The sequence below is a fragment of the Athene noctua genome, chromosome 1 (assembly GCF_965140245.1).
Source record: "Athene noctua chromosome 1, bAthNoc1.hap1.1, whole genome shotgun sequence".
Classification (NCBI taxonomy): domain Eukaryota; kingdom Metazoa; phylum Chordata; class Aves; order Strigiformes; family Strigidae; genus Athene; species Athene noctua.
The window spans coordinates 149,407,132-149,428,615 of record NC_134037.1 but is presented as its reverse complement, the minus strand read 5'-3'; the positions used below and the strand labels follow the sequence as shown (position 1 = coordinate 149,428,615).

General features: G+C 38.2%; 1 protein-coding gene across 3 annotated transcripts in view; it reads left to right on the top strand.

Annotated features, from left to right (window-relative positions):
- CADM2 (cell adhesion molecule 2) overlaps nucleotides 1-21,484 on the top strand; it is a 697,075-nt gene that overhangs the window by 594,269 nt on the left and 81,322 nt on the right. The window lies entirely within an intron of this gene.

The following is a 21,484-nucleotide window of genomic DNA, read 5'->3' as shown; positions in this document are numbered from 1 at the left end:
AAATACTGAGCTCCTGCTCAAAAGATTAATATATAATGTTATATGGAGTGGTGTCACACAGCTTTAGAATGGTCTTGAAAATAATAGTGAAATAATATTTTGGTTCTAGAACAGGAACAAATTACATGCCAAAAATTGTGTCTCTTAAGGCTGAATTTCTCCCTGATGTAACTTCAGTGAATTTATGGAATCACTTAATGTGGGAACCTGAAGTCAGATTTAGGTCAAGTCAGGCATTTAAGTCTAAAATTTCTATTTTGAAAAGCTCTTCTGAGTTTAGTCTGGCATCATTTAAACTCCATAAGTACTTTTTGTACTTATATATTATATATAGCCTGTATCATTTTAAAGCAACTCCTCCATCCAAATCTTGACTAGGCTGAGCAACTCAGCATCTAGATCTTGCTTCAACCCTGCTTGAGACCAGAACACTGGGGCTCCATCCAATTAGTCATAGGTGGTGTTCAGTGCAATTGGTCTTCTGTGTACCTCTCTACTGCTCAAGTAGTATCTGCTTCTGAGACAGGTAACTCTGTAGGTAACTCACAAAAATCTGTTGCAAGCCATCTCTAGCAACTGGAATAGACTGGAAGGAGAAGAAATTATCCATTTACCTAATATAATGCCTTTGAGCATTCCCCTAGGTATCAGGAGGTACAAAGTCTGTTTCCCCATTATTCAAGTTCAGCAGAAGATGTGCAAGTGCTTAATTTTAGGAAAGAGATCAGCCCTGATTGCCCTGAGTGTGCTGTTGGCTAGGTGATGCTCAGTGTTCCCTATCTCAGTGCTTTCCTCATGACTGTCAAGAGGTGACAGCTACATGCAAAGTGCTCTGTCTGGCATACAGACTTCAAGCATCCTAGCCCCAGGTGCTTCATTTTCACTATTCATCTAACGTTCAATCTGGAGATAAAGATTGGAAGTAAGGCACTCGTTATGTATTTTTATATTTGTAATTGCCTGTTGTTTGTTGGGGGGGGTGGGGTGTGAGTTTGATCCTTCACATTTTTAGTCTTTTTTGAAGGCAGTAAAAACCTATAGAAGCGATATGTTTGAGCTTAACATACACAGTATTTTTTTATTTGGTACATGTAATATTGTAGATAGTCTTTATATGTTACCAGTTGGAGACAATAAATCTTAATAATTAAAATGGAGCTTAAGTTGAGGTGTTTACTGATTTATTTATTTTTTAATCGTTATGGATTCAAATGCAAACCTTACATGTGGTTTTCAAAGGGCAGCCAAATAAAAACTCCACACCACAGAAATATCAAGGCAGGACACCTGTATGTGATAGTCTTTGGGGCACAAATATTTTGCCAATAAATGCACCTCTAATTGTCCATGCCATAAGAACTGCCAACATCAGCTGCTCCGTATTGCTTCATTAGGTCAGTCTTTCATGGCACAGAGCCAGTAATAAATAGGCATCCTCCTGGGAGCAGTTTGCAGTTGCTTAGCATGAGAAACAGTAATGTCATGCTCCCAGCCTACATTATGATTACCTTCTAGCTTGTAGAGAGAGAGAGATTGGAGAGGTCCATTGAGCCCATATATGTCAGTGTCACAAGATAAGTGATGAGCTGTGGACTTCATGGAGAGCTCAGAGCCAACCATGGTCCTTCATAGCCGTTTACACACCATGGGTTAATTTCTATACACTGTCAACTTTATGTCACATTTACAACAGTCCTGTTTCCTGTAGGCAGCAGTGAATCACACCAGTAAATGAACACTTACTTATAGGTACATTTCTCTTGTAGCTCAGAGCAATTTTCACAAGCTTCAAATGACATTCAAGATGAAAATGGAGAAAGAATGAAGCCAAGTTGTGGCTGTGGTGACATTAATGATACTGATAGCTGCTGCAGAGTAATTCTTTACCAAAAGGGAAAAGCAGAACGAGGCTAAAGCTAGAATGTACTTAGCCCATCTCACATCTCATCACCAAGCCCCTCTTTGCAGGGATTCTGTCCCTTAAACCATGTGCATCATGGATACCCAGATACTGTGTTTCAAATCTACAACACAGTCCGAAGGAAAAGTCCTACCTAATTTACTGTCTTGTAGCAGCGAATGGGAGAGAAGCCTGGCTCAGACCAACACCTCTGGGAAATCAACTGATCTCTGCATTTCCTGCTGAAACAGCATCCACCAGAGATACAGTGGATGAGGAACAACTGTTCACTAGGTCCTGGTTTCATAGTTTAGGGTATAAGATTTGGTTTGACCAGTCAATGGCCAGCACTTTGGACAAGAGAAAAAATGTACTCAGACACTTGGATGTGTGCAGCATTGATTGTCATAATGTGTAAGATGGGCTGGAATCATCCCAGACTCTGAGGTTGCTAGATGCTATGAATAGGTTTGTGTGACCTCACATTGTGGTCTTGCTGCAAAGATACCCGTGTGGAACAGGAAATCTGAGAGTGGGCTAAGCGGGAGAGAAGCTGGGTGGTTGAGAGAGGGGGTGGAGAGGAAGATGGAAATGTGGGTGAGCCATTTTGAATGATCCAGTGAGGCAACATTAGAGGGTGTAAGACGGGATGCACAAATTCTGTAACCATGCTGTTTTACCTCTCACTGTGAAGAGGAGGATAGCTCTGACTCTGGTCATCAGCATGTGCTTATTGCTATTAGTGGAATCTGGAGGCAGAAGCTGTTCTTCTGGGTAAGCACTGTATTGCTGCTATAGAAGTGTGATGATACCAACAAAAATATCAGGCCAGGTTCCCTGCCTCTTCTGCGGTGGTTTTGCAGAGGCAGGCCATGTGGAGGATTAATAAGGTGTCACAGATTGTTATAGACTTGTCCACCTTTCCCTCTAGAGAATGTGTTGTGGCTGGTGCAGGTTCAGGCAGAGGTAGGCTGCCTCAGAGGTGCTGGGGAGGTTACTGCAAGAGCCATCAGTCCTTGGGATTGCCTCTGGGGGCTCTGACAAGACATGTGTCATGACACCAATCCCACATGATGGGATGACATACTGACGACAGCGTTGAAGGCATGGTGAGGTGAGGCAGCTTCCTCATACACTGCCTTCCAAAGGACATGCCTCTTCCTTCCATATACAATTCTGGCTAAATTTATTGCCTATAGGACCTGGTATCAAACAGTGAGTATTCTGTAATAAAATCAAGTTACACTTATGGATACAGATGTCTGGATTTGATGATATTCTGATCCAGTTTGTGTAGCACTTGGAGCATCAGTTATGAACAACAGTGGGAGGCTGGTATTTGGAATATTATATGCATAACTATATGACATTTTCAATTAAAAATTTCTGTTGGTGGAAAGGAAAAAAAAGTAAATACATTCATCAGTTTACCACAGAGATTGTTTTTAAGCAGACCTTATAAATATAAATCACTATAGAAACATACCCTATTATCTGTAATGTTTTAAGGGAACTTAAGATAGCATTTGTGAGGATTGTTGTCTGATTGATCAATGCCCAGTTGGTAGACCAAATTTAAGAGTTTTGTTTTGGAAAAATTCTAGCAGGTGTGTTTGTGTCAGCTTAGTCTTTTCTTATGCAAGACTCAGTTGCCTGTTTGTTCACCCTATTGACAATTTTAATAATACTGACATCCAGGGTTTTTCTTAAATTGCAGTTAAAAAAATATTTAGCTATTTCTCTGCATAGCTTAGGTCAAGACACCCTGTAGTTGACATCACTATTCCATAGCATTCCTCTTTTCAAGATACTACTGTATAGTTCTGAATCAAATTGAAGCTAATATCTTGTCTTTTCAATCCTTAGAGCTATTTTGTCTTTTCCAGTATTTTTGACTGGATCCCTGGACAGTTGTCAGGCTATCACAGTTTAGTAAATGAACTTGCCTAATATGTCTGTAAGGTGTCAGTGGCTCTTTTTAATTTATTTCTTTTTTAACATAATGTAGTTTTACCTAGACTTTGATTATTTTCCAAAGAAGGAAATGTAATTAAGCTTCAGAAATTGCAGACATGCTTTTTATGAACTCATATACAATTTCTAGACTTTTCTGAAGTCATACTGCCTGACAATATTTTGAATATTTTAAAATTTAAAAAAAAAAGCAGTAAAAGATAAAAAACAAATAACAAAATGATTATTTACAGTCATCTGTGCTTACAAAGGACTTTAAAAGCCAATGTTTTCTTATTGCAAGTTGTGGCTTCCACACACTGTTGTCTTAACAATATAGTCTAGTGACTCAAAACTGATCCAAAAGTGAACTCGAAAACTACCACATAATGAAAGAAATGTTCAATATTTAATATTCTTAGTCAGCACTCTCACCAAAGTATGCATGAAATATGGAGGGGGGGGGGAGAGTTAAGTCACTGTCTTTTCAGCAGAAAGGATGTCAAAATATAATGGAATAATTAGGGCACAGAAAACAAAGAGAGAGTTGGCTGTCTCCTGTGTGCTTTAGAGAAATGTCTTTCCATTCCATGCAGCTCAGGGGAATCATAGTATAGTTGGTTGACTAATGTAAAGTGAATATTTGGCCTTGTTTGAAATAAATAGGAAAAGTTTTTTATTTCAGAACACTAATATATGTGACCTTCATTAGAATAACATTACTCATAAGGTCATGAAAAAGTTATCGAGAAAAGCACAATCAGTAATAAACTAATTTTGTGTGTGTACCCAGTAATGTATGGTCAAACAAACATTTTAATAACAGAAAAATTGATCACTTCTAATAATGGAGGCACACCAAATAATTAAGCTTGCACCATAAAGCTCTTGTAAACTATATGTATGGTATCAACACAGAAAGTTTTGTCTTTTCTAGTATCTATTTAAAGACTCCCTTGAGTGAGACAAATATTTTGCAAAGGCTGATGGAAACAAATACTAATGATAACGGAGAAATATACACTACCATTCTTTCTGTGACCCCAGCAAGTGGCCATTTCATTTGAGAAGGACCTGACAGGGCTCTAGGTGAAAAGGGAAAATTAAGTGAAGAGTTAACTAGGGTTCAGTCACCTGAAAGCAGTGGAGCCTGGACTCGTGCATGTTTAGCCTACTGTCAGCCAGGACCCCCAGGTACTTCTCAGCTTAGGTGCTGGATTTTGCATCTGTCTTTGCTGAATTTCCCGCCTCCCATGAGGGATTTGTTGGCTTGTTCCTCCAGCCTGCGGAGGCCCTTCTGAACAGTGAACTTCTTCTCAAGTATACTTGGTACAGCCAAAGTTTGGTGTAAACAACCAGCACATTCCACTGCCTCAACCAGGTCTTTGATATTAAACAGGACAGGACCCAGGATAGACTTCTGAAGAATTCTGCTTGTAACCGACCACCAGGTAGAGTGTGCCTTCAACCTAATAAATGGTACAGACAGTTTTTCACCCAGTAGTACACACATCCAGGACAATGGTGACATCCCAGTCTAGATACAAAGAATACCATTGGAGACAGTGAACAAAGACTTGCTAAAGTCAAGATAGACAACATACACTGTCTTCTTCATCTACAGATCCTGTCATTTCTTCAGAGTTTTCACATTTGGTAGTTAGAAAATTATAGAAACATTTGTTTCATGAATCATTTTGTCATAGGCTCAAGGATAAAATTTATTCTAAAGAAAAGAGTAGAAAATCTCTTCCTTCCTCTGAATAATTACCTTAGCTCAAACTAACTCAAAGTGGAAAGACCTCTGAACCTAAGGAAGGTATTTTCAGAAAAGCTAGAAGAGACACATTTGGATTTCCTGTTTTTCATTATATGATGAAAAACATTGTAATACTTTGCTTCCTGAAAACTGTGGCATTATGGGCAGGATAGACTTTGAAGAGGAGCACTGGTTCTCTTCATGAGGAATGATCCGTATGACTCAAGTCTTATTTGAGGCATGCTCTCAGAACACAGAATTAAAATCATTTCTTTATAGGTTTATTCCCCCTAATATCTGAAAACTTGGCAAATATTTAAATATTTGGTTTTATCACACCTGTGGACAATTAGGGTATTCATTTGCCTCAAATTTACAGCTGGGACCTGAAGCAGAAAAAAACCCTAAGATCAAAATTGACAAATAGATCACATATATTTTATGTCTAACATTGAACACAGTCCCCATTTTCCCAAGAGTGTTTGATGTGATATAGTATCCCATTCAGAAGATAGCTCATCATTGGTTTGAATCGTATCAGTGAGTTCTTAGCCCATCTACAAATCTGTGCTTAAGAGTCCGAAATCAGAAACTAGTAGAGAAAATTGTGGAAACCCACTTGACATTCAGCTGTTAACATTTTGGTGTAAGTAGTTTGCCAATATTGCTTTGAAAATACATCATAATGGCAGTTTTAGATTCTGAAACATTAGTCTAACAGCCAGCTTTTTGTCCATGTATAATTCTTTCCTACTTTGACATGATACACTTCGCAGCTTCTCTAGCAGGTGAGATGGAAGTTCTCTAAGAAATTATCTCATTTTCTGCATAAATTTTATTCACTGCAGAATATTATCTGGATTGTGCCATGAATACCTAGCAGCCTAGAAAGGAATGCTAGTATCAACTCTGCCTGTATGAATTATCATAATGAATCTGGAAAAGCATGCGTGTTTCTGTGTTTACAAATCACCATGCAGAATGAATCCACAGCCCAAGCTGGATGTTCAGGCAATATCAATAAATATTATTCATTTGGAAAATTGGATGAATTTGTCTGTATCGAGGATGAAATACCATTCTAGTAAAATATGAATGTGTTATCAAAGTATTTATCCCTTAAGCTTCATACATTATTTGTTCGTAAGAAATCCTGAATTTTAAGATTCATTTGCCAGGTTTCTCTGGAAAGGACCACCTACAACTGAAATCAAGTAGGTGAAGTTAGGTACTGGAGTTCCACTGTTTTATGTTTCGATCTGGACAATCTTTGTCTTAGCAGAAAGGTGGACGGTTTTGAATTTTGTCATAACTCCTGTGTATTTAACAAACTGGGATTCTCCCTGGTGTCCTTCAACTTGGTTCCACAACTAGCATTGACATCTAATAACTCTCCATAACTGAAGTATCTTTTTTTAACAGACTTATGCTTTCTGAGAACTCTATGAGTTTACAGTTAAATTTCCAGGGGCACATGTCACAAACAGCTTTGGGCAAGATTCTGTAAATATATTCTTGAATAAATGCTTACATATATAGGATAAATTATTATATCTGTGGGTGGAGACTTCAACAAAGGTAAGAACTCCTCACAATTCTCAGTCCTGTGATCCCTGTCACTGGAGAACAGCTCTCAGGATAGCTCAGTTTCTCCTGTTCCTGCCTTTTGCATTGCTCTCTGTTCCATTCCAAGTTGTCTTTCTTTGAATTTGGCTTCTTCAGCAATTAGATAAAGCCTGTCTCCTACAGATACAGTAGGTACCTCTGTCCTGTTTGTCTCTTCTGCTTTATTGTAGTTTCTTGAAAAGTTTCTTCTTTGTCTTTTTTTGAAACAGTACTTTTTCATCTTTGTATCCTATTTAGGCTCTCTCTATATTCTTTTCTGTTTAGAGAAGTTTGAACTTCCATTTCTCCAAAAGGAACTGATTATATTTGAGTAGGTCATTGTTAACTTAAAAACAACCTACTGTTAACTTGATCTGATGGGATATAATCCATGTTGACTAATGTCAATCATTCCGTATCCCATGGTTAATGTCAACAACACAGAAAAGTCTTACCAGCAATCAGACCTATAAGATAAGCATCTAGATTCTCCACCCACATAGGCAGCAATAGATATATATAAAGAAAGCTTTATCAGTATTAAACACTACATTTCAAGCTCTTTCAGTCAGGAAGGTATAGAGAAAATGTATTATGTGCAACATAAAACGATCACGTAGCACGTGACAGAAGTTTTGTAGATTGGAATATACATAACTGTTAATAATGGTGAACCTTTTTAGTATCCAAATTCTATGCCCAGTTTATTTTTAAACCAATTCTAGTTAATAGTCACTGATGCCAGCCCAAATCTCTCTTGAAGCCAAACTTGGCAACATTTGCCAGTACTTTGCCATCGTTGCTGTAATTACTTTCTTTGGATAGTTGACCAATTTTTAAATTATTGTCATTTTGAAAGGAGTTCATCCTAATGATATCTCCTGCCTTGATTTAGGAGGCATCTGTTATATGCTATGTTGAATGAGTGCTCATTTTCAGTAAAACGTTCTAAAATATTATGAATAAAATCTGCCTAGTGAACTTCGCAGATAGGTGGTTTGTCTTTGAAAAAAAAAAAAAAAAAGTCCATTATTTTAAAGCATTATGTAAATATTCAGCTTGTAACCTTCTACACCAATATTTCACTGACATTACACCTCCACTCTGAAATTATGCTGTGATGTAGTAGATAACATATTAAGAAGCAGGTAACATTTTTGCTGAGATACATCCTGTATATTTAATAGATTAAATTTCAGTTTGTGTTAAAAATCCTGGCTGTCTGGGAGGTGGTATCTTCTTTTTGCAGCTGGGACCTTCTATGCTTTTTTTTTTTTTTCCCTCAGTATTTTGCAGGGAGTAGGGAAATTGGTGTTATAAAAAGTGTGACACAAAAAAGAAACAGGTGGGAGCATTAGTGCCTGTCTGAAAATTACACTTTACAATAAAGCCTCCTGCAGTGCTTAAGAACTTCCCCTTTATTGTTCTGTAAAATGATCACATTGCCTAATAGGCTCAATTCAATAATTGCTTTTCCTCTTTTTAAGTGTCCCTTTTCTGCAGTGTTTACACATAAAATGGTGCAGAAAGTACAGTGTGAAAAACAACTAAATGCAGCATTTTTAGTGCTCATTAAATCCATTTTGCATGTGTATGCCTTTTGAAATAATTCCTTTCCTTGCTCTCAGGTGGGAACACATTCTAACATAAAAAAGGCTCATGGAATAGATTAATAGATAAAATTGAAATACAGCATGGGTAATTCTACTGAGTACTGGACTAGAAGCTAAAATGAGAAAAAAAAAATTGGGAGAGGGTATGATGTCAGCCTTTTAGATACTTCAGTTTCTATAGATAAGGGATTAGCTACACTTACAGCTAAAATTACAGCAGTCTTGAATCAACCATTAGCAGCAGAACACAAGACAACATATTAGTATAACACCTTCAGTGAAAATCATGCTTATGATATTTGCTCCATTATACAATTAGAGAAACAAAATTTGTTTCCTGTATAGCAGATGTGATCTAGAACACCAAGTGTCATGGAGAACACCGGCTCATTGCATATCTGCATTTTTATCCCATATTTATAGCAGCATAGTACCTTGAGAACAGGGTAAAACACCATCTTTCTAAAGGAAAAGAAGTATGCATTTAAAGAATGGCATAAGGAGGACACCTTAAAATCAAATTAGGATTTCACTTTTTAAAAAAAATTTCTTCTTTGTATTTGGTGTCCTTTCATTCAAAAACTCACATCTGTTCTGAAGACATAAACGTCTTTTTATGAAGTTGGCCACTGATTTTGGAATTGCTACTTTTTCCCCTACTGCGAATAGTTTGCACTGTTCTTTTCTCCACTGTTACTTTACCTTTTTCGGTTCATTATTTTCAATACAAAAATGAATTTTATTTTTTGCCCTTCCCTAGCTTTCTGGGACTACATTAGATTTTTTTTTTTTCTTAAATTACAATTACCTGTGTTTTTTTCCTATTTTTAAAGCACCCAAAACAGGGAGAAGCAGGTTTCTGTGACTTGGTCTATTATACATCAATTCTGTAGATTTACTATGATCTCAAGCTCTTTGTTTGCTAAACTCACAGCTCAGAATGTAACCTTTTTTGAAATCACTGAATCACTATGGAGGTGTAGGTATTGGCCTGTTCACCAGGCATTGCAAAGTTGAGGCTCGTGTACAATTAATGTGCGAATGAAGTGCGGAAAACGAACGCTAGAATAAAGGGTTTAATCAACAAGTGCATATGTAACCTTCTGCCTGATAGTCCTTTTCCAGACTTAAAAATTCTCAGTCCATCTGCAAATTTTAAGAGGGAGTACGAATGGAGTGAGTATGGGAGGATAACAATATGGTTGTGTCTGTTGGCATACTTCTAGAATGGCTGTCTTGTATGTGAAAGGTGAAGCCACAAGTGAGTTGCGTTGGTGTTTTTTTAAGCGAGCACTGAAGCCTGTTGCTGTACTGTTCCTACTTTATACTGCACCAGTACTCATACTGCACTTGCACCAGAGACACCCATTCAGTAAATCCAGTGCTTGCTTACATTATTTTCTGAAACTGTATTGGAAATTTTCCTTTCCTCTCAAAATCGAGACTCACAGTCCCTATTGGCAGCAGTTCTGTTTGCTACAGGACAACCCAAGAGAAATTATTTGAAAGGTGATGAAATTGTTCCACCGCACAGCAAAGAGATTTTGCCCCATCACTGAACAGGCAGTTAGACCTCTTCAGAAATCCATTGAATTTTCTAGTCTTGCGCGCATATATTATTGGTCTTTTTTCATGGTTTTTTGGAAGAAGCTCTTAGCTCACTTTTCCCTAGAGTTATTGCTGGGAAAAATCACTTGATACAGTTGTTCACAGTTGCTCTGAGAGAGTACTAATATGACATATATTTTGACAAATATGCCAAATGTGTGGCATGTTTACAAAATATGTGGTATTTGTATGGATGGAAGGAAGTGAGTATCTCTCCACACAGAGAGAAACTTTGTGGCATTAGCCCAGCCAATTAAGCCACCTGCTAAGGGCTGGAAAACAAAGGTTGGAAAAATATCCAAGCAACCTTTTTAGGTGTGAAAATGTAAGCTTAACATCACTCTTTGGTGTGTGAGCATAGCACCAGAACAAATGAAGATGACAAGGTAAGTGGGATTGTGGTTCTGACAGGCATGGCTGGAAACGGGTAAGAGAACAAATAAATTAACATCATTTATTATTAGTTTAAATTATAAATTATTCATTGTTCACTTTAGGTAGTCTTTACGTTTCTATTGCAAAGAAAAATCTGAGATTTCTCAGACCAGAGTTTGGCTAGTCACAATGAAATTTCTAGATCAAGGCTTAGTATTTAATATACCACTGTAAACTGTTTTCAAAACTTGTATTATAAAACCTGAGGAAAGACTAAGTCTGTGATTTGTAGTCTTGCACAGGAGAGCAAAAGCAACAGGCTGGAAGGATGCAGAACTGCAAGAAGAGAACTGCCAGGAAACTACTATAGCCGGTTGCCTGTTTTGTCCCTCATTTAAGAATGTGCTATAAGCAGCTGAGGGGCTGAGCAGCCACGCTGGGCCTCTTAATGGTGGGCAACCCAGTCAGGGAATGATCTAACTGGGAAGCAGTGGTGAGTCTACTGGGTTTTGGCTGGTGGAGCTCTGAATAGAAAATTTCATCAGATGTGTGTGCCGAGCTGTATGCATTACCTGCTTTTGTGCACTATGCAGCAGAGGCTTGAGGGACCAGTCTTCTACAAAGGAAGAACAGTACAAGTTATTCATTATGAAAATAATACAAACAAGATGGAAGTATTTAGTGTTTATACATTGGAAAACAGAAAAAATGGCTATTAGTTAGTAAAGGACCCTGTAACTTTTCCCTGTACATCTCCTTCCTTGCTTAATGGGAGTTGCCACTCGCCCATCTGTGGTGGGTTGACCATGGCTGGCTGCCAGATGCCCACCCAGGCACTCTCGCACTCACCCTGCTCAACACGACCTGGATCGAGATAAGGACAGGGAGATCGCTTACCAATTACTGTCACAGGCAAAACAGACTCTGCTTGGGGAAAAATAATTTATTGCCAGTTAAAACAGAGTTGGATGGTGAGAAACAAAGACAAAAACTTAAAACACTTTTCCCCCAACCCCACATCTTTCTCCCAGGCTCACCTTCACTCCTTCATTCCCAGCTCCATTATCTCCCCTCTCCAGGGAACGGGGGCTGTGGTCAGTCCATAACAAGCTCCTGCCTGCTGCTCCTGCCTCTTCACACTGCTCCAGAGTGCTGCTTTTCCGGGGGCTGCAGGGGATCCCAGCTGGGGCACCTGGATGCCCTCCTCGCCCTCTGCCCTCGGCGCTCTCGGGGCTGTTTCTCACCCTTCTCCCCTCAGCGCTGGCTGCGGGGCGGCGCTTTGCGGTTCCTTGCCCAGGCTTTCCCCGAGGCGCCGCCATCGTGTGTGCGGGGCGGCGCTCGGAGCCGGCTGGAACCGGCCCCCGCCAGCCCCGGGGCACCCGCACCCCGTACAGCGTCTCGGTGAGCTTGGGGACGGGCCGCTGGATCCTTGCTGAGGGCTGCTGCAAGAGCACATGCGCGCACAAGATTTCTGTAATGAACTTAACAGTGTGGATGCACTTAAAACACATAGCAGGTTTCCATAGATACTTACATGTTCTGTTATTGTCATTGTTTTGTTTTATTACTGCTCAGAAGCACTGCAGTAGTCACTTTTAAGGGGAAATTATAAATATTTGAGCAAGGATTAAGAAGTGCTAGTGGGGTGGGCTGTGGTATCCCCAGGGTAGGAGTGGGAGATCCGGTCACACCTGCGCGGTGAGCAGCAGAGCAGCAGTGCTCACCCCAGGCCTGGACGAGCTGACAGGGTACAGGGAACCGTGGCCCATCGGGGGGAGGTAAGTGGGAGTCAGGTCAGTGTTTCAACTTATTATTGCTATTTAATTGTGATTGGGGGGGTGGTGTACTTTCTATTGCTCTCAGATACCCTTAGCCTGGCTTCTTACCTCATACATAAAATTTCTAGAATGCTCCAAATGAGTCAGTTAGTCCTGGGGAGTGACAGTCTGAGGGAGCTTCTCAGCACCGGCTACATTCAGCTTGTGCTTTAAAATGTATTTACTTGCAGTTTGCACCTAGAGGCAAAAAATGAAGTCTAGACAATTATATGGTAATCAACATCAAAAAGGAGAACTACATAAAAACGAAGAATCTTGTTAAAAATAGGCAGAAAGGGGCAGCTAAGAGAATTAAATCTTTGCAGGCAGCCTGAGGACTATGTTAGAAAAATAAGAGTTTAGAACCACAGGGTCAATACATATCACCTAGCAGAAACACTTGGTGAGCCTAAACGGAAGAGAAAGCAAAGTAATAAAAATGGTGAAGCCATAATTTGAAAAGCTGAAGTTGTTTTCCAAAGGAAAGAGAAGATCCTTAGATTTTGGTGGATTAAATATAAAAATGCAGTAAGCCAAACCACCAAAAAAAAAAAAAAGAAAAAGAAAAAAGATGTTTGCAGAGCAGCTAGCAAAGGGAACTAAAAGTAATAGTTAATCTTTCTTGAAATATATGGGGGAGGTGTGCCAATACATTTCGAGGATCAGCTGAGGATCAGGGTATAAGGGGAAGCCAAATGAATTTGCTACATTCATATTTACTGTGAAAAAAACCTGAATATATTACAGACCGATTCCCTTTTTTCTGAGGTGTTCACCAGCAAGATTTTCTTAAATGGACTGTAGAGGAGGTTCTGGAACAAACAGGCAAAACGAGCAGGAACAAACCAGCAGGACCAGATGGTTACATCCCAGCATTCGAAGGGAATTCGAGGATGAGATTGATGAATTATGAACAGTGACAGAAAACTTCGTGCTTAAAGCACCTTGCTAACTCAGGACAACAGGGCTTCAAGAGAGATCCCAGAATGTGCAAGTCTGGGCTTCACGAATGGTAAAAACTGTAAAAAGGACTAGAATTAGCAGAGATCTGAATAAAAACAAACTTTCTCAGGGTAATCCCTTTTGCAGAGGGAAAATTTTATCTTATAAACATACTGGAGTTCCTTGAAGGGCACAGAAAATATGCCTTGTGGTGGCCTACTTGGTATAGAGAAAATTAGAGATGTTTCCAAACTGTAAATGACAAAGAGATAGTTGTTAGGGGTTGTTGGTTCATTCTCTCTTCAAATAGAAATGTTAAAGGGTAAACTAAGCTAGTAAGAACTAGTTTTGTCACAAAGCAAGGAGGTAATTTTTCATGCAATGACGAGTAAACTTTGGGAATTTGTTGTCAATGGATATGGCAGGTGGTAAAAATTAATTGGTAATTCAAGGAAAAACTGTATAAGGACATGGAAGGGAAAATCCTGAAGGTTATAGAATATTTTTAAACTGTGCTTGGTGTCAGAAGTGCCTGAGATAGTCGTAAGTCGGGGGAGCACTTGGGGAGGCAGCATCTGTGCTTAGCCTGTTGCCTAGATATCTGCTTATCCCTGGTATTGGAGATAAGGCACTGGGCTAGCTGAACTTTTAGTCTGACCAGTACAGCTGTTTCTGTGCTGTTAAGCATTGAACATAGACTGTTGTGGCTTTGCTAGAACTACATGCTAATGGAGCTGGATCCCATTGAGAGCTTGAGGATATCTCCTTTACAGTGCTAAAATTATTATCATGAAGGTACTAATGAATAATTTTCTGTGTGAGAGAAGGTTGTGTGAACTAAAGCACTCCCCTCTGTCTGGGGATAACAATACCTTTGGGAGAAGAAAAGCAAACTCCTGTAAGTAAATAAAGTTTGTCTTTCTTTCCCTTTATTGTATTACTCTTTCATAGGTTATCTTTAGATGTAAAAGAAATGGACACAGACCACAGTGTAGGTCTGAGCTCTGAAATATAAATAATCATAAGTTCCCAATGTATTGTTATTAAGATTTCATTATATTATCTTGAAAGCATGAAGCATTCTATTATTTATTATGATCTAATAGAGTGTGCTTCAACATCAGCTTTTTTTTTGACACTAGTGAAAAAATATAACCGAGGTACAAAAATTTTATGGTGTATTTCCATTCCTTTGGTGCTCCTAGAACTGTTACAACTATCAACAAACATTTGGTTACTTGTTGAGAAGAACATAAAGATCTTAGAACTAAAGATCTTAGAAATGTCATTGTTATGGCTAATTATTAAAGGTATCTTATCTGGTGAAAAGAGAATATTCTGCTACATCGCCCAAACTTCGTGATGTTCTTACAAGCATTGAAAGTCAAGAAGCACATACCTTGGTTAATGAGGGTTGATACTGAAGACTTCGTATAGTCCTTGCTTGTCATTCAAGTTGCAGCACTGGTACTTTTATCAGCTCTCTGGGTGTTGTCACTTCACCTCAAGTGCATAAAGGAATTTAGTTTAATGAGGCTTCTCTTTGACTGTGCCTTACATCAACAGCAAATGATTTTAAACAAGTGGTATTTGGACAAGCAAGTAACTGTGAATGAGATTTTCAACTGTTTGCTTAATGGAAAAAGCGTAAGTGAATCAGCCATTCTTCATTTTCCTCTTTGATGCAAGCAAGCATTTAACCTTAGCTTAAAAAACTGCAGCTGGTGTTTCTTAGATGGAATTTCTCATCTTATTTTAATAACAGAGATAGAGTTTCTTATGAGTGTTGGGACACAGCTCTTACTGAAAACAGTGCAAGTTAGGCCGGTGTCTCAGCCTAAAATACCTAAGCAATCTAAAATCCTGAATTGTCAAAGGGGAAAAAAAAAAAAAAAAAAAAAGGTCATATTAGTCTTTTCTCATTAATACCTTGATAAACCCTTCAGGTCTCAACTGGCAGTGGAGATATCACCAACAGACATAATGTTGATTAAGGAAAAAGGGAAAAGGGAACTGAAAATGCAGCGTGACAGTAGTTAACATCCTGTTTCCTCTTTCTTTCCGTTTCCACCATTATCTCTATGTGGAACCTCAGCATAGCCTATGTGAGCCAACCTAGTTTCAGAAAATGTACATTTTTAAATCCTATAATACAAAAATGTAAAACATTTAAAATAAGTGGTGGTGAAGCTCTTTCTGCTATTTTTCTGTTATTGCTGATAAACCAGTATATTCCCCAGCTCTTGTTGCCCTGGCTGTGAATGCAGTACGCTTGTAAACTTTTATGAAGAAACACAGTATTATACATGGATCTGAAAACATGCTGGTTGAGAAGATGTTATTTTCCTCTGTTCTATGAAATGCATAGTAACTAAGGTGTGCACATCCTATCATTATGCTTTGATGCTGCTTTCCTATCCCCAGCAGTACTTCATTAACATTAGGAGCATAGTTCCTGGTTAATCCCAGTAATTTTCAGCAGCCATTCTGATGCATCCACTTGAGTACCATATTATCTTAATACTGCTGACATTTGCATGTCTTTGAAATACATTTTTTTCAGATACTGTCCATTTAATCCACTGTAGTTTCTATCATCCTTTGTTCTTATAGTCATGCTTTACTTACAGCTGATAAAAAAGAATAATCTACTAATTTCTCAATAGCTCTTAAAGGTTAAGAAGGAATCAACAAGGTGTAAACAGCAGTATAAGAAGCCCAAAGATTTAGCTGTTTGAACACAGACTACATAATTAGAAACATATAGAACTAGAATTATAGTGAAACCAGGCCATTAAGATTTCTATGTTTAATCAACGATTTTTCATGTGAATGAAATTCTTACATGCCATTTATCATCTCAGCTATACTCTGACAGAAAAGAAAAAGCCCTTAGGAATGGCAATAAAATATTTAAGCAAGGTGTGACAATTATTCTTTATATTCATTTGTCTGTATATAGTTTCTCCTCTCCTTCCCCCTCCCCTCCCCCTGCTATCTGAGAGTGCAGGTCTTAGTTTATGAGGCTGAAAGGTGTGGGATTTGTCTGTCTAATTTGCACATCAATATATGGCACTGATCCCAGGCAGAACAGGAGAAAGGCGTATATTACCGACGTGCTCCAGTACTGATCCAGAGAACTTCCAGCTCTGGAATTTAAAAGGAAGTTTCAGGGTATCTCTGTTTCTCCGTTTCATCTTTTACGTATTCCCGTATCTGAAATAATGTTTCTGTAGTCCAGAATGGGCCTCACTTCTTTCCCTGTGTGCGATTACCTGGCTGTCAGTCTGAAGCTTTGGGCTTTGCTGACTTTCCATGCTCCAGATGAGATGTCAGCTTCATTGAGTCTGCCTTCCCCCTCTGCCTGCAGCAGTAAGCTAGTTGCATGTTATGGAGAACTTTCTTGCACAATCTCCTAGAAGCAAGGCTGTCACTTGCCCTTAATTATCAATATGTCATTAGGGATATCTTATCCATTGCCTGTGAGAGCTGTTAAATGACTGCATGCCAGAAATACATTGTGCAACCACCTGAACAGCTCAGTGTTGTGCAATCTGTCCATATCAGGCCCCTAATGCAAGACTTCTGACGCAAAAGCAGCATCTTTGCTACTTTATAGAAATTGGAAAACACCTCATCTAATATGTGGTCAAGCTCAGGCTGATCTGCGGATATTCCCTGCAAAGTATTACCTAGTACTTTGTTCTTGAGCTACTGTTAGTTAGCTGACGGTGGTGGTCACTTCTGCAAGGATTCCATTCCCCAGAAAGTAAGGCGCATTTTATAAGATTTTTTTAATGTATTTTTTTTCTTTCCTGCTGCTGCACTGGCTTACATCTCTCCTTTTGCCTTTTTTAGCCTCAGGAATCTTTCTGAATGAGATGTTACACTTCTGCGGAGGACTTTTTTTTTCTGGTTAAAATTTAAAATAAATATAAATTATTTATAAACTGGCAACACAAAATGAACAGTATAGACATACATACCATTGTTTTCTACAGGCAGAAGATTTTAAAGTGCACTTTTTATGAAAGCTGTTCATAAACTGTAGAGGTTATAATGTTTTCTCCGAACTTAAGATGTTTTGAGCTTCACACTTTAAAATACATATGAAGAAGTGTGATTAATAGCTGGGTACTAAAAATGTTCTAAAATGCCAGGCATTTTGGAATACTAAAATTGCATTAAAATATCTGGGTCTCTTTCAGAATAAATCTGAAAAAAATGAAGTTGGTGCCTCTTCCCCAACCTTCTAATGGTGCATTTAAAAGAGGTTTACCTTTTCTGGTTATGGTGTGTATCAGTGTGCCTGCATTCTTCAGTTCCCTGTTTGCTTCTAAGTGATGGTCTGGCCTTGAAAGTTTGGAAATATGGCAGCCTCTTTCTCCGTCCTCCATTTTGAGTTTTTACATTCATAACTGATGGCAGGTGGAAATAATTCAGCAAATTTTTCCTTTCATGGGAGTAATTGCCCGCCCAGTGAGAAACATCTGAAGACTTGAGAAAGCATGAAGGAGTGGAAATGTCCAATCTGTTGTTTGGGAAGTTGGTCAGATTCAGAGAAAGAAAAAAAATTGGAGGGGGGATGAAATGAGACACCAAAAGTTTGAAAAATAGATTAGAATATATGACAAATGTGGGAGGGATTTGGGTAAAATGGAAAACCAGTAGGGGAGGTTATACAGTGGGCACTCTACAGACCAAGTAGCCAAAGGAACTTACCGTTCTCTGCTCTGAAAGCCCATTAAGATTATGTCATGGTTTGAACTCAGCTGGTAGCAAATCACTACGTGGCCAGTCATTTACTTCCCCACCCCACCCTGGTAAAACAGGGGAGGGACAAAAAAAAAAAAAAAATTAGTAGGTTGGATAAAAAAAATATTTAGTAATAATAATAAAAAAACAACAATAACAATAGTAAGTCCAAACAGGTAATACAGAATGCAGTTGCTTACCACCTGGTGACCGGTACGTGGTCCACCCCCAGCAGTGATCCCGACTGCACCAAAGATCCCGCTGCGCTGACTGGAAAAAACAGAAATGAGAGAGCACACACGTGTCCATTATATACTGAGCATGATGTCGCATGATATGGAATACTCCAATGACCTATCCAGACCGGCCCTCTAACTGTGCTCCCTCTCAGCCTGAAGAAAAGTAACTCTATGCTGGCCAAAACCAGGACAGATTACCACATCTTCAGTGCTCCCACAATCTGACTGAGGAAGTAGCAGAGGCAGATGCCCAAGAAAAAGGGTGGAGAAAATCAACAGCTGCTTAGAAAGCACGTAATGTTTTTAATCTTAATTTTTATGAGGAAAGTGGAGGATTCCTCTTTTTTTCACTGTGAACGTTTGTGTATATGCAAGATGAAATGCACAGCTCCAGTGCAAGAGACACAGATCTGCATCACCTGGTTTTTTTTCCCCTGTTTTTTCTTTTTAAGACTGGCCTAAAATGCCCACTGTCAGTGTCCTATCAGTGTGTGAATAAAAGCTGCTGTAGAATGGAAACTGTCAGCCTCCTCCTAAAACTTGTGTACATATGGGGGTGTATGCCTCATATACACATCTAATGTAAAGAGCAACCATTTCTATGGTATTAGTCTGACTGTTCAGAAAGAATGCAGTTTTGAATTTAAGACCACAACCCACAAGTACAGCCGTATCAAAATATTGGCAGGGCCTAGTAAGTGTAAGGAAAATTGTAGTCAGTTTTAAATATCAAGGGGAAGAAAAAAAGAAAATTTGTTAGTGAAGACAATGAGGTTTTAATTTCTTGAAGAGAATTAGCCACAAGATCTACCACTTAATCTGATGAAGAAGTTCCATTAGAGAAATTATCAAATTGATTGGACACCAATAATAATAACAACAATAAAACACTTAAAGACTGTAGGAAATTTTACAAGTCATTTGAAGCATTCTGATCTTAAAAAAACAAAACAAAACAAACCCTTGAAAATAATTTTGGATAAAAACCAAATATATGCCTATAGAGAAAGTGTTAATCTTGGAAGAGTACCAGATGTACACTTGGGGAAATATTCAGTACCACAGTAAATTGGTTTAAAAGTATAACCAGAATTCACAAACTAAGGATTTCTGAGGTCTTATGATGAAACTCCAACATAAGAGTATTATTCATCAAAAAAATAAAAATATAAATATTTAAGAATTCTTTTTTATATACAAGTAGTAAAAATAGTCTTAGAAGAATATAATTTGGATTTATTTTCTTGTTTTGAAGCAAAACTTGGAAATTAAGTCTGAAATCATTCAGGGATTTCATTGCACCAAAATAAGACTGGCAATCAGTAAGCAATTAAACATTCTTAAAACAGCTATAAAAACTGAAATTTTGCTCTTCCATGACAATTAAAAATACTTTATTACAGTTTATCCTGAAACACAGATGTCTGAACCTACACTAGGTTGAAAAGTTTGGATATTTAGAATTTGACTTCTCTAGAACTTGCTATTAAAAATATGTTTTATGTATTGGAATGATAGAAGGTATTACATTTCTGCATTACTACAAAAATGGTAGCTGAAGCAGGCAACTATAATATAAAGCAAAAGACTTTCGTTCTTAGTGACCCTGGTCCTCAAAATGGGTTTAAATATAATTCCAATTTTAATACTTCAAGAGCAGAAAGTGTTCTGCATGTGGTCTCTTGTTAAGTGCTAACGAAAAGGATGTTGAGTGAAAACTGAATACTCCTTTTTAAAGAATTTTTATATAGTCACGCTCCATGTTTGCTCATTTCTGTACTCTCATTAGGGTAGTGCTGGATTAATTCTTGATTCAGACATGGACAGAGTAATTCACTGGTCAATGGACAAAATGTTGTCGTTTGTATGAATCAGAAAGGGCTCCACTCCAGAATGGATACTAGATGTGGATTGCTAGGGTTTGAATGAATTTTCATATTTTAATGTATAAACTGAGCTGTTGTGGCATGGAAGTTCTAGACTCAGGAAATAAAGCATACTATACGGTGCAATACCTTTTGGTACAGTTTCTCAGTATGGCATATTCGAAGGAAAAAGTTTTGCAGAAATTATAATTGCTAAAAGATAGAAAAAAAGAGTAAAAAATAAAAAGATTACTTAAAAACATAGTCTGAAGAATGTAAATAGTCAGAATGAACTGTAAGCCTTAAACAATAACAGATGCCTGACAGTCCTGATCTATCTTTACACATTGGCACACAGTTAAGACCTTTTGTCAATAGTTCAGGAGTTTATAGTTAATTTCCATTTAAGAGTAATCAAGCTCTTCAAGGCATAAAATCTGAATTTCTTCACTCTACAGGAGATCCATATGATTTGTAGGGGCTGTGAACTTTGCAGAAATGTTTCTAGTTCTTACGTAAATCAAAGATAATAGGGTTTCTCATGTTAATGCAAAAAAAGTAAGGTTTTCAATTTATAGGGTACAATTCAGCAAATAAACTGATATATGGATTTGAAGTTATTAATATCAATCAGAAAAAATGGCTTTCTGAGCATCTCTGCAAACCTTCCACTATTAGAACAAGATTTAGACGTCTGTCCCAATGGAAATGTAGATCAGGATTTGCTGGTAACTCTGTGACATGGTTTAACCCCAGCTGGCAACTAAGCACCATGCAGCTGCTTGCTTGCTTCTCCCCCCACAGTGGGATGGGGAGAAGAATAGAAACAAGTAAAACTTGTGGGTTGAGATAAGAACAGTTTAATAATTGGAATAAAATAAATAAAATACGATAATAGTAGTAGTAGTAGTAGTAGTAATTGTAATGAAAAATATTATAACAAAAAGAGAGAGAAATAAAACCCAAGGAAAGACAAGTGATGCACAATGCAATTGCTCACCACCCGCTGACCAATGCCCAGTCCCAAAGAAGAGATCTGCCCCTCCCAGGCAA